Raw genomic sequence first — 13448 nt, forward strand, 5'->3', positions numbered from 1 at the left:
CTAGAGGTGGGAATCTTTGGGCACCTAACGATTCGATTACGATTACGATTCAGAGACTCCGATTCGATTATAAATCGATTATTGATGCCCCCCTCCCCCCATTTTTTTTTTTTTTTTAATGTTTTGTATATTTGTTCCAAAATTGTTCAAAAATCCTCTCAGGCTAAATAAACCAAACTACTATTTTAGTATCAAGTTACCGGTTAAAAACAGTAAATAAAGTACTCAAGTCCCCATTCTGTATCAGCAGCTTTAAACTACATTCAATTAATTTAATGTGAATCAACCGTTAAAGTTGTTAAAATTGCGCCCGTTATTCCATAATTTCCCTCATGTCTACTTTCGACATGTGAAAGTTTCAAAACTGTTTCATCATTTAAAGATAGATTCAAGTCAAGATTTTGCCGATGTAGGGGTATTTTAGATAAAAAAGTAATTAGGTTCTCTACAACAGAGCCTTCTAGAGAAGTCTACTGCTTTAAGATGGCGCCTGTTTACTAGCGCGGGAAAGTCTGTCATTTCACATCTAGTCTAGATATATGTGATATCTACCATAGCCTTATGTTGCCGTATGTTTGTAGCAACTAGCAACTGGGCGCTGTTTGTAGCGGCTGACGGCCGCAGTCAGGTATTATTGTTTTTTTTTTTTTTTAACCAAGCGGCATTAGCTGCACATGATATTTACTCTCGGTCCGTTCCTCATTGCGTCCCGAAGACCGCGCTGACTGCGTTTTATTTCCGCTTTACCTGGTATAATTCAATAATCGGGTCCTGAAGACCGTGCTGACTGCGTTTTATTTCCGCTTTACCTGGTATAATTCAATAATCGGAATTTGGATGTTTGTGAATCGTTCTCGAATCTTCCACGGCCGAATCGCGAATAATCTAAGAATCGAAAATTTTGCACGCCTCTACACATAACTATCGCTAAATTGTATTTTTTTGTTACTGTCGCATTTTCCTCGATTTGTTAGATAATAAATAATCGATCCAAACAAAGAAAATTTGAAAAAAAAAACGTTTAAAGGGTAAATATATGAAAACGAAAATTTCGACCACTCCTTGATGTGTGTGATTTCTGCATCGCGACCCTTGTTATATTACCATGTTTCACCAATGAAATCCCCAAAAAATCCAGTTGTGGCCATTCACACATGTGTCTTGACACTCAGTGATACATGCGACATGGAGTTTTTGGATCGAAACAAGGTAAGTACGTGATAATATCTTGTTAAAGTCATGGCATCTGTAATTCTGCTCTCGCGTGCTCTCGCCTCCAGATAGGGTTTTGCTGTTTAAAAAACTTTTAAAAAAAATTTTTTTTTAAAAACCCTCATGTCCAAAATGTTTCTTCCCCCAGAAAGTTGAGATTTTAAGCTTTCCAATGATGTATCACACATACATATTGGACAATTTTGAAATTTGGCCAAATTGGGGGTCTCACAGCGGAACTTCAAGTCACTTGAGTGGTTTCCGCCATATTTTATTTCTCTCTATCATGCTTATTTTTGGTGGGGGGGGGGGGGAAATCCAATTTATACTAGGAAATATATGTTTAAAAAAATAGCCGCATGAGTTAGCAGTGCATCTAGGAGTGTTTATTACTGAAAAAGATTGTTTATTCCGATAATATTTTTTTAAAAATAAATATGATATAAAATGGATTGTATTGTCGTGTAAAAAAAATAGACAAGAACAGATTGACTATGAACGTAAAAACTACAAAATATTAAGTATAATGTCATGTTCTCCATTCTTGTATTGCCATTAATGTCCAGCAGAGGGCAGTCAGAACATTCAAAATCTCAGAAAGCATGTGAAAGAAATGAGGAAGTATTAAGTCATAAGTATGATAAATTAATGAGAATTTACTTGAGTAAGAAAAGTAAAAACAGTATAAGGTTATTTTAATTGGATTCGCTGCCATTGACGGCGATAGACGTCCAATCCAATTTGACTGGGAGGCTTGGCAGCGATCAAACTCACTTCTAGCCCGCCAAGTCAAAATGGATTTGACGTCTATTGCTGTCAATGGCATCCAATAATATTAGGTGTAGCTCTTTTCTCCGGCAGCAATTTTAAGCTTCATTATTTGTATTCATCCGCTTCTGCTAAACCTCTTTACTTCAAGTACTCTGCCCTTTTTCACACCATTTTGCAATCAACCCATACATTCCGATTTATACAACACTGCAACATTTTTCCACAAGAGAAAACACTAATGAATACATGCGAGAAGCAAATGTCAGGTAAGGATTTAAAGAGGCCTATGAGAATGTAGAGATGCAACGGCGATTCCCAGCTGAGTTTTGAGAGCTTCCTCTCTTGTCCCTCGTTCCCTCGACTGGAGATTAAAGCCGGCACAATAAAAAGGGGAGAGCCGCCCACCTCTAAAGCGCTTTGAAGGGGAAACTTCCCTTTCTATAGTCGCTCCTGTCCTTTCTTCGCTCAAATCGGCTTTCGGAAATTAATCCCTGCATTATGGCAGAAGTGAGTAAACAAACCGGGAGGGACAGAAGAAGCAAACGTTGAAAGTTTTCGAGGTAAAAGCTCGCCATGAAGGTTACGTACGCTCGTGTGGGAAACGAGGGAACAAAGCGACCAAGGCCCGAAAGAAGGGGAGGAAAAGGCGGCCGGTCTCTAGGGGAGCAGAGCGGAGCGGCTTTTTAACAGCTTGATCTTAAAGCACCTCGCTCTGTCTGGTCTACGTCCAGCTTAGGGCTGGCTTTGTCTTTGCCGGGCTTCGCTCAGCCACTTTGCCCGAGTGGTGAAAAGTCATTGTCTGCAAATCCTCCTCTTGAAGCCGTCGCCGCTTCCCATGGCATCCCTCCGCTGAGATGTACTTATGTGAGGCGGCATAGGTTCAGTCTGACAAAATCTGAACTTCACACTGAGCTGAGATTAAACTCGGAGTGACCGGGCTGATAACTTCTCTTTCTGTACTTTGCTGTGTAGAATTTCTATCTCGATTTGTGGAGACTTTTAACTCATTGGCTGCTACTGACATCTGATCAGTGGCGTTCCCTGTGCCCTGGTTGACAAGACATCCTCACCCCCACTAAAAACAAAAAAACAATTGCGAAAATAAAGGTAAACCCACAAAGTATAACTAGCACAACCCAACAGCCAAAACAGTATTTCATACCTGTCAAGTTGTACGGTTTCGAAATAATTTGTACAAGTGAGCACCGATTTTTAAATGTGTACGCCGTACATTCAAAATCTGTACGTTTTTCGTGCATTATGGGTTTTTTTCCCCGTTCGGATTTTGTCACCGTTTCGGCAATGTGCGTCCCCGTTACTACGTTGGTTGAATGACTCGAGAAAAGTCAGAGACACTGAGAGAGAAGAGTGTTTTGACGCTGTAGCAAACGCGACGCTAGGCTAGGTGGCTCCAATATTTCCTGACTGTAGCCCACAATCTACGCCTAGATATCAAATGCTTATAGAACTACATGCAAAATGACAGACTGCAGCGTTAATAAACAGCCGCAATTTTGAAGCAGTAGACCTCTCAGAAAGGCTCTGTTGTAGTGAACCTTCCTAGCGAACTTAAGTAACTTTAATACTCCTAAATCGGCAAAATCTTGACTTGAATCGATCTCTAAATGATAAAACAGTTTTAAAAGTTTAACAGGCGGAAAGTAGACAGAAGGGAACTAATGCAAAAACGGTAGCAATTTTAACAACTTTAACAGTTGATTCACAACATTAAACAGTTTCCAAACATAGCAAAGGTTACTACTTTTTTTTTTTTTTTTTTTTTTTTTTTAATGAAAAAAAAAAAGATGAAAGGTAACACCAGTTACTTACCAAGTAACTAATTACTCTTACCTTCAGGTAACTGAGTTACTAAGTCAATTACTTTTTGGGAGAAGTAATTTGTAACTAATTAATTATTTTTTTAAAAGTAAGATTACCAACACCGGTCATATAGATGAAGTCTGCAGAATGTAAAGTGACGAAAGCAGAGATTTCATTCTGCCAATTTGTTGCCGAACACAATTTGCCTGCAACTATTGCTGATCACTTCTCAGAATTAGCAAAAGAAATGTTCCCTGACTCAGATTGCATCGGTAAGTTAATTTTATCGCGTGACCTTTTTAATTTATAATTGGACACACTAACAAATTACCTTCAAGTCAACCTGAATTGCGAGCTGAAGTGCCGTGAAGTGCAGCCATCAAGACATGATAGGAATTGTGCCACATACAATTATAACAAAAGTCACTGTTAAATTTTAGTAGTCATGATTTTGCTGATATTGATTGTTCTTTGATTCCACCAGGTTATATGTTACAATATTAAAAATAAATTCATGTTATTTTAAAAATAGTTTTATTATTGTTTCATATTGCACGCTATATAGAACGTTGTAAGATTAGTCACCAATTTGTAAGGGCATACGTCACTTTTTGTAAGATTACCAACGGCCTAGGGTTGACAGGTATGGTATGTGCTAAGTTACATTTATTAACGCTATCAAAACAGTTGAAAGTGCACATCACAAACATTAATAAAACAATTGCAGAAATAATAAAGTGTGGGAGATTCTACCTGTGACCAGTGTTGTCACTAACGCTTTACTAAGTATTGCGTTACTGTAATCTGATTACATTATTTCAGTAACGAGCAATCTAACACGTTCATTTTTCCAAATGAGTAATCAGATTAAAGTTAGTTTCCTTAGTGTCTGTGCGTTGCTATTTTGTTATCGGCTCATAATGTGCAGCGGGGCAAATAAGTATTTAGTCAACCACCAATTGTGCAAGTTCTCCTACTTGAAAAGATTAGAAAGGCCTGTAGTTGTTAACATGGGTAAACCTCAACCATGAGAGAGAGAATGTGGCAACCCCCCCCCCCCGAAAATCACATTCATTTCCAATTAGAGTGGAAAATAAGTATTTGGTCACCTACAAACAAGCAAGATTTCTGGCTGTCAAAGAGGTCTAACTTCTTCTAACGAGGTCTAACAAGGCTCCACTCGTTACCTGTATTAATGGCACCTGTTTTAGCTCATTATCGGTATAAAAGACACCTGTCCACAACCTCAGTCAGTCACACTCCAAACTCCACTATGGCCAAAAGACCAAAGAGCTTCGAAGGACACCAGAGACAAAATTGTAGACCTGCACCAGGCTGGGAAGACTGAATCTGCAAGAGGTAAAACGCTTGGTGTAAAGAAATCAACTGTGGGAGCAATTATTAGAAAATGGAAGACATACAAGACCACTGATAATCTCCCTCGATCTGGGGCTCCATGCAAGATCTCACCCCGTGGCCTCAAAATGATAACAAGAACGGTGAGCAAAAATCCCAGAACCACACAGGGGGACCTAATGAATGACCTAGAGAGCTGGGACCACAGTAACAAAGGCTACTATCAGTAACACAATGCGCCGCCAGGGAGTCAAATCCTGCACTGCCAGACGTGTCCCCCTGCTGGAGAAAGTACACGTCCAGGCCTGTCTGCGGTTCGCTAGAGAGCATTTGGATGATTCAGGAGAGGAGTGGTCGAATGTGTTATGGTCAGATGAAACCAAAATAGAACTTTTTTGGTAGAAACACAGGTTCTCTTGTTTGGAGGAAAAAGAATACTGAATTGCACCATACCCACTGTGAACCATGGGGGTGGAAACATCATGCTTTGGGGCTGTTTTCCTGCAAAGGGACCAGGAAAACTGATCTGTGTAACGGAAAGAATGAATGGGGCCATGTATCGAGAGATTTTGAGTGAAAATCTCTTTCCATCAGCAAGGGCATTGAAGATGAGACGTGGCTGGGTCTTTCAGCATAACAAAGATCCCAAACACACAGCCAGGGCAACAAAGGAGTGGCTTTGTAAAAAGCATTTCAAGGTCCTGGAGTGGCCTAGGCAGTCTCCAGGTCTCAACCCCATAGAAAATCTGCGGAGGGAGTTGAATGTCCGTGTTGCCTAACAACAGCCCCAAAACATCACTGCTCTAGAGGATATCTGCATGGAGGAATGGGCCAAAATACCAGCAACAGTGTGTGAAAAGCTTCTGAAGAGTTACAGAAAACGGTTGGCCTCCGTTATTACCAACTAAGGGTACATAACAAAGTATTGAAATAAATTATTTAAAAATCAAACAATGTGATTTTCTGTTGTTTTTTTTTTTCACAGTCGGTCTCTAATGGTTGAGGTTTACCCATGTTGACAATGACAAGCCTCTGTAATATTTTCAAGTGGGAGAACTTGCACAATTAGTGGTTGACTAAATATTTATTTGCCCCACTGCATGTAGAGTAAAAAATATTGTAGTCATGTACAAAGCATTTTGAATAGACAATGTTAGAAAGGTTCCCACTACGCGTTAGTTTCCATTGTAACCGCTCATAGTTACTTCCTGTTTTAGTCTCGAGTCACACATGCTAGGTGCAGCCACATGTTGAGATGTGCGAGGGAATGTTGATTTGTGTGCGTCCGTGAATGAACGTTAGTATTTTTCCTTCATTCTGGAGGGTTCCAGGTATAGGTTGGAGCGGGCGGGTAGTCATCACTCCAAGTCGGCAAGCATTGTTTACATCATATTCTGTTGCACATTTATGCCCTGAGGTGACGTGTTCGTTTAGCATCTTTGGGATGTGGTATAAGTCCGATGTGGTGGCAATTTAGCAAAATTACAGCTAAGCTAAATTGACAGCGTGTGTGTACGAGGGTACTTCTGCCTAATTCATGCCTGCCCCCACCTTAGTGTTTATTGCACAATTCATTTTTGTGTTGATAATTATTGTGCAGTCAATTTGCATTGTTTTACATTGACACTGATCTGCTGTTAACCCTAACCGCTAAACCCTAATCCTAACCTAATTACCTTATATAGTTAAAAAGTGACTCAGACTTTGGTCAAACTCTATTTAAACATTTATAATGTTATACTAGATTGCAATATTTAGTCACAATATACAAACTATGATGCTGGGAGCCATTATCAGGAGTCTTGTTTGTTGTGAAAACAACACTCAAATGAACATAAATCACAATGCAATCGCACTGAACAGGAAACTACAGCGTCGGTCGAGGGACAAAACGCACTCATTGGCTTGATCTCTTATTAATTTAAAACTTGCCATTGACACCTTGTGGTGTATGTAAATCACTACTTTACGTAGTTAAACAGTGACACGGTAAGGCACAGGTGTCAAACCGATTCTAGAAAGGGTCGAGTGGGTGCAGGTTTGCTTTCCAACCAATGAAGAGGACACCTTTTCACCAATCAGATCTTTTCCGTGTGTAATCAGTTAAACTTTGTCAGGTGCTGCTTGTTTCAGTAGGAAGTTCATTGGTTAAACTCTCTGCATGGTATCTGTTGGAACAAAATCCAGCACCCACTTGGCCCTTTCTGGAATCTGTTTGACACCTGTGCTGTGTAAGGTATGGCAGTGTGGCCATGTGATGTCACCGCCCTGCGACGTCAACAATAAGAGTGTGACAGTATCTCGATACAGCGATATATTGCGATATTTTGCAACCTGATCGGTTTATCGATATGCTCCCGCCAAGTATCGATACTTTTATTTGACATACAATGCAGTATGGATACTGTAAACTGCTCAATGTTTGTTGAGCAATTCCTTGGCGGTCCTCTAGGGGCGCTCAAGAATGACGGTGAAGGTAAAGTGCACACAAGTCGTCTAGAGAAGAAGAGCAGAAGCTCCATGTAGGTTGAAAAAAAAAAAAAGCTTTGTGAGAACTGTGGAGGAAAAAGTGAGAAATATATTGCTACAAATCACACATGTGGACACACTTTAGGTTTTCACCAACAAAAAAAGAAGTAAGGTGAACAAGGATTTTGCTGTATGAAAGAATTGTCTAACAAAAATAAGGTTCACTGGCAGCTGGTGACGAATTGGACACTGGATTTCTTCACTCCTTCCCTTTCATCACTTGAAGTAAGAAAATTTTACAATGTAATTTATTTTTTAATTTAAATGTATTATTTTGATGACATTTGGCGTTGATTGATATAAAATAAACCAGGACCCTAAACTGGAGGAAAATGAATATCAAACAACCTACATTAATTAACTGATTTATTTAATATTTTTTGAGAACCACTTTCCATCTAGTTTACGACACAAACTGTTATTCCTGCCATTTTGATACAATAAGCTATAAAGATGGTTTGAATAGCTTCCCAGATATATAAGGTGATGTGCATGATAATTAATGTAGCCTACATATTAAAAAGAGGTAATTATTGAATTTTTTCTATACATTCAATTAATATATTTTTTTTAATTCACTCAATACTTCCTACACAGAAAAAAAATCAGGATTTCAATTCAAAAGCTATTAAGTAGCTGATATGTTTGGTTTTATTTTGTTGTTTTTAAGGTGAGGAAGAATGTGACTGACTGAGTCCGACATCTCAAAAGCTGAAGTAGATGGTGGAAGTGCTCAAACCCATGCTTTGGCAACAAAGGTAATATACAAAGAAAAGACCCACCAATTTTATCCCCACTCCAAGCTCAATTGCTGACTGACACCTACAGCACTGTTAAATTTTCATTTTAAAAGATTTTAAACTTTAAAGAAATTAAGGGTGCCATTCATCATGATCTCTCCAACAGATATCAGTGGTTGTGGTTTGTTTTCTTTATATGTACAGGTACACAATTTGCAGTAGATTTATATTTTACAGCAATGTTGCACAGAAAAGGTGTCACTGTTGAATCAATGACCTAAACAGTATTTTTTCTATTTTGAAATATCTATTTTTTCCGTTTCAACAGTTGTATCGTAGAATATCATGTATCAAATTTCTGACCAATATATCGATAATCGCTGTATCGTGATATCGTGAGATAATTATCGTGAACCTTGTATGGCGAGGTGCCCTGAGGTTCCCACTCCTAGTCAACAACAATGGCGAACCACTAGTTTATTTTTTGATTTAAGATTTTTACAAATTTTATTGAAACGAAAACCTTAAGAGGGGCTTAATATCAACTCGTACTAACATTTTTCTTTTAAAAACTACATGTCTCGCTATCCTCGGTACCCTTTAAGACCTGCGGTCTGAACCTAGCAGTAATGTCTTTAAACTAGGAAGGCTGGTAGCAAATGATAGACTATTTAAGTGACAAATATAATTATCTGTGATCGATTAAGCAATTCATTCTGTCTGGGAGGGCTGCCAAAGATTGATACGGAAAATTAAAATGACTATCACAATTTTCTGTAAGTATTCTCGATTAATCGTGATTAATCGAGCAGTGGGCGTCCATTTGGACAGCAAGGGCTGGCAATAAAAGCTACGGACCATTAAAATGAGTATTACAAATTTCTGTAACTAATTGCAATTAATCGTGATTTTAAAAAATATATGTTTTACTTCCAACCAAATCTCGTTAAATAATGTACTGAAAATCATGGAATTAAGGCAGACTCACCAAAATTATATTGATATTTAAAAAGATTCAGATTAAACAACGCTTAATCCCAAAACTCCCAATGTGAGCACTTTGCGACCCTAGCTAACAGTCTGTATTCTCCCTCTTAGTGTCATGACATTTACAAACAGGCTATTCATCACTGTCCTCCATCTTACTTTTCCTGCACCATTCATCATAGATATTGCCTTCTTTTCTTTTTCAGTTATTCCCAACCACAAATCACCATTCTTTTTTTGTTTCTACAAATTGTGCATCCAAATTTGCCATGAAAGCACACAGGGAGAGTTTCGGCAGTGCCACATTGCCACATAGTGGACATTTAAATTACTACAACACGTACAGTAACCAAACATTCTGGATCCTCATAGATATTCAGCATCTGTATGTGCAGACATTACTTATTAATATATTACTTTAGATTTCCTTTTAAGATAATCTCAGAAAACATATAATACTACACAAAATAATATCTGCAAATCTGCAAGAAAAACATCATTAGAGCTTTTCGATACTGTGCCAGACATTGTGAATAAGTAGAATTTAATGAGCTGTTTAATAGCCTTATTAATTGCAGCAGTGCAGCTAACTACTGTTAGATTATTCAGACGTGAGTAATTAAACTAAGACGATCGTTCAAGGGATTGTTCCGTTGCCTTTCATGCATATTTGAGGGGGAAAAATCGTGTAAAACAGTCCAATGTGTAGATATTAAGTATTTAATTTGTTAGCTCCCATTGACGGTTATAGACATCCAATCCATTTGAAATGAAGTTTATGCCGCCAATGGCGACTGGCAGGATAAGGAAAATATGACTCATATTTATCTAACTCGCGCAGCGCATATTGTCATGTGATGTGATAACACAAGAATAGTGACTAAAATGCAAAGTGAAAGTGCAGAGGGGGAAATCAAGGTAAAATTGTTGTGATTACATTTAATTCATTGGAATGTAAGGTGAAGGTTGCAGTTTGGAATTCTTCTTCGATGATATCATTTGTCATTTGCCATCTTTGGACAGGTTTTGGTTTTGATTTAGTCTGTTAGTTGTTGTGTAAGGATCTAATCTATCTGCGTCACATTCAAAAGGTTCAGACTTTTGACCTCAAGTACAGATTCAGGTTTGAATTTATGGATATAGATATGTGGATTTAGTCATACGTAGAGATTATGGGGGGTGGGGGGCCGAAAATATCATTGCATGTAATTGACTTTCCATTATATGAATTAGGGATGTCCCGATCCAGGTTTTTGCACTTCCGATCCGATACCGATACTGGCCGATACCGGCCTATCTGAGCATGTGTTAAAGTTTAAAGTTATTTAGCCTCCTTGCTTAGTTGTCAGACTCATGTTGAAAAAGGTTTGAGTACTCTTGATAACAACTAGCCAGCTGAATTAGGTGAGTTTGAATAACAAACAACGGTTGGTAACAAGAAACTGACCTGTTTATTCAGTGACAAACACTAAACATTATAAATAAACAGAAATGGTATAGTCAGTCAGTAAAACGTGCAAATAATATTGTAAACTGTCTTAAAAAAGCAAAACACACAAACAACCTCAGTGGAAAATCCCACAACCCCCCCAAGCTATTAGATGCTTTTAATGTTTTGTGCATTAGTTACAAAAATTGTATAAAAAGCCTCTCAGGTTTAAATAAACGACTATTTCAGTATCAAGTTAACATTTTAAAACAGTAAATAAAATACTCAAGTCCCCATTCTGTATCAGCAGCCTAAACTACATTCAATTCATTTAATTTTGCGAATCAACTGTTAAAGTTGTTAAAATTGCTCCCATTATTCCATAATTTCCCTTCTGTCTACTTTCAACATGTGAAAGTTTTAAAACTGTTTTGAAGATAGATTCATGTCATGATTTTGCTGATTTAGGAGTATTTTATATAAAAAGTTAATTAGGTTCGCTTGGAAGGTTCACAACAGCCTACTAGGGAAGTCTCCTGCTTTGAGATGGCGGTTGTTTACTAACGCAACTAGTTTTCAATCCTTCAATGTTGCTAACGCCGTCGAGTCTGTCATTTTGCATCTAGTTCTATATACATATGATATCTATTATCTACAGTAAAACGATGTTGACGTAGTTTGTATCGGCTGTCAGCAGCAGTCAGGTATTCTTGTGTTTTTTATCCAGCGGCATGAGTTGAGCTAAAGCCGTGAGTTGAGCATTGGCATTACCCAGGTCTATGACGAGCATGATGTTTACTCTCGGGACGCAATGCGGTCCGTTTCTCATTGCGTCCCGAAGACCGCGCTGTGTATTGGTTCCGCTTTACTTGACATATTTCAATAGTCGGAATTTGGATGTTTGTGAATCGTTCTCGAATCTCCCACGGCCGAATCGCTCAAGGATGTAATGACGGCTGGGCATGTTGTACCGTGGTTCTAAGTGTTGGATGGTGCGTCTTTACTCACGAGAGATAATTGCTCGTCATCCAGAATGAATTCTTCGGCAATGACTCTTGTTATTCCCTGGGCTTTGGGACTGTCGAGTGCCAGTTTGTCACGCATAGCAAAAGTTTCTGCCAGTGTTAGTTGCGTAGGACCTTTCCTTTTGTCTTCGGTTTTCTTAACATAATTCTTGTATTGTTTGTGGTAGTATTTCGCTAAATGCTTGATTAGGTTGGTTGTATTAAAACTTCTTACAGCTTTACCACCATGCTTGACTTTATTGTGGCATATGTTGCACTCTGCCTCTTCGTCATTGTCGTCCTTTAAGGTGAAATGATCCCACACAGCTGACATTTTTACCGATAAAGTCTCTGGGTAAATTGGGAGACGGTAATGTAAGTAGTGTGTTAAAGGTGTGCCGTAAAATGCAGACCGGATTTTAGGGAAACCGAAACAAAAACTGGAATGGATTATGTAAATTGGTGCGCTGGAAAACCTGTACCGGACTTCAAAAAAAAAAAAATGGATCGGAAGTCTGGATCGGAATTTTTCCGTGTTGGCCGATCCGAGACCCACGCTCATTTTTTTTTGCCCATATCGGCGTCCGATCCGATCCAGTCGGATCGGGACATCTCTAATATGAATTTAAAATGAAGACTTTGCTGATAAAGTGTTGTCTATAAAAGTTGTAAAGCAATAAAACCACTAATAAAAATGAGGAAATAAACCAAAAAAATATTTTTATAACAGGTCAAAATTAATTTTCGAACAGATCACGTGACTAGCACCTTAGAGAAGGTCATTTGTTTTGCCAAAACTACCTGAGGACAAAAGAAATAAGATGGATATATATTCAATAATCAATATACTGTATATATGGCGGAAAACAAGACTGAAAAAGCAGTTTCTGCTCTTGCAACCTTCTATAAAATAAAGTGCTCTATTTTAAGGCAAAAGAAAGAACTGTTGTGTTTGATAGAGCAATATGTCTATATGCTGCTAAAGCAGATTCATGGCGCATTAAGCCCCCGAATTATTTTTAATTTGTTGCTTTTACCCTGGAAACCCCCGCTTACAGACGTCGCGCAACCGTTTTTGTTTTAACCCAGCCATAAAAAGAAGGTAAGTAATTATATTTATTATTCAAAATGTCTTTCATTTTTAGCTTAGAATCATTAATCGATGTCCAATACTTGCAGTGAGTGATTTCCAGCGCATTTCCCTGCCTGATATCCCGAGGAAGTGTCCCTGAAATGTCCCCAAATCAACAAATAGGAACCCCAAAATGTCACATAATCAACAGGAAGTGACTCCACAATCAACTAGGCGGGTCTTAGATCCTGTATCTAGCAGAGCAAAGCTCCCATCGCCATTTTTGTTATGAATGGTTTACAGTAGTTTCATTTTCTCTTCATTTAATTTGCAGTCTGAATTTACGTACCAAGGTTGGAGAACAACATGTCGGGCCTGTGGGAAGCAAAAAACAACAAAAACGGAGATCCAGACATGTAATCTGTCTAATCCACAAAGCTGTGAAAACGACTGGGGAGAAAAGGGGGTGGGAAGTAGAGGAAGAACATGAGACTGGAGTTAGTAAGAGGGCTAATTTCAAACTAATT

General features: G+C 38.4%; 1 protein-coding gene across 4 annotated transcripts in view; it reads left to right on the forward strand.

The window, feature by feature from the left end:
• Positions 1–2130: 2130 nt before the first annotated feature.
• prdm1b (PR domain containing 1b, with ZNF domain) overlaps positions 2131–13448 on the forward strand; it is a 55911-nt gene continuing 44593 nt past the window's right edge. The window contains exons 1-3 of one of the 4 annotated variants that reach the window (XM_057828294.1): positions 2131–2543; positions 7775–7914; positions 8360–8447. The gene's annotated coding sequence lies outside the window, so the exon portion shown is untranslated. Of the gene's footprint in view, positions 2544–6270; positions 7915–8359; positions 8448–13448 lie in introns of those variants that run through there. The other 3 variants (XM_057828295.1, XM_057828293.1, XM_057828296.1) reach the window with 3 other exon arrangements.

Source organism: Corythoichthys intestinalis, chromosome 22 (genome assembly GCF_030265065.1).
Source record: "Corythoichthys intestinalis isolate RoL2023-P3 chromosome 22, ASM3026506v1, whole genome shotgun sequence".
Taxonomy (NCBI): domain Eukaryota; kingdom Metazoa; phylum Chordata; class Actinopteri; order Syngnathiformes; family Syngnathidae; genus Corythoichthys; species Corythoichthys intestinalis.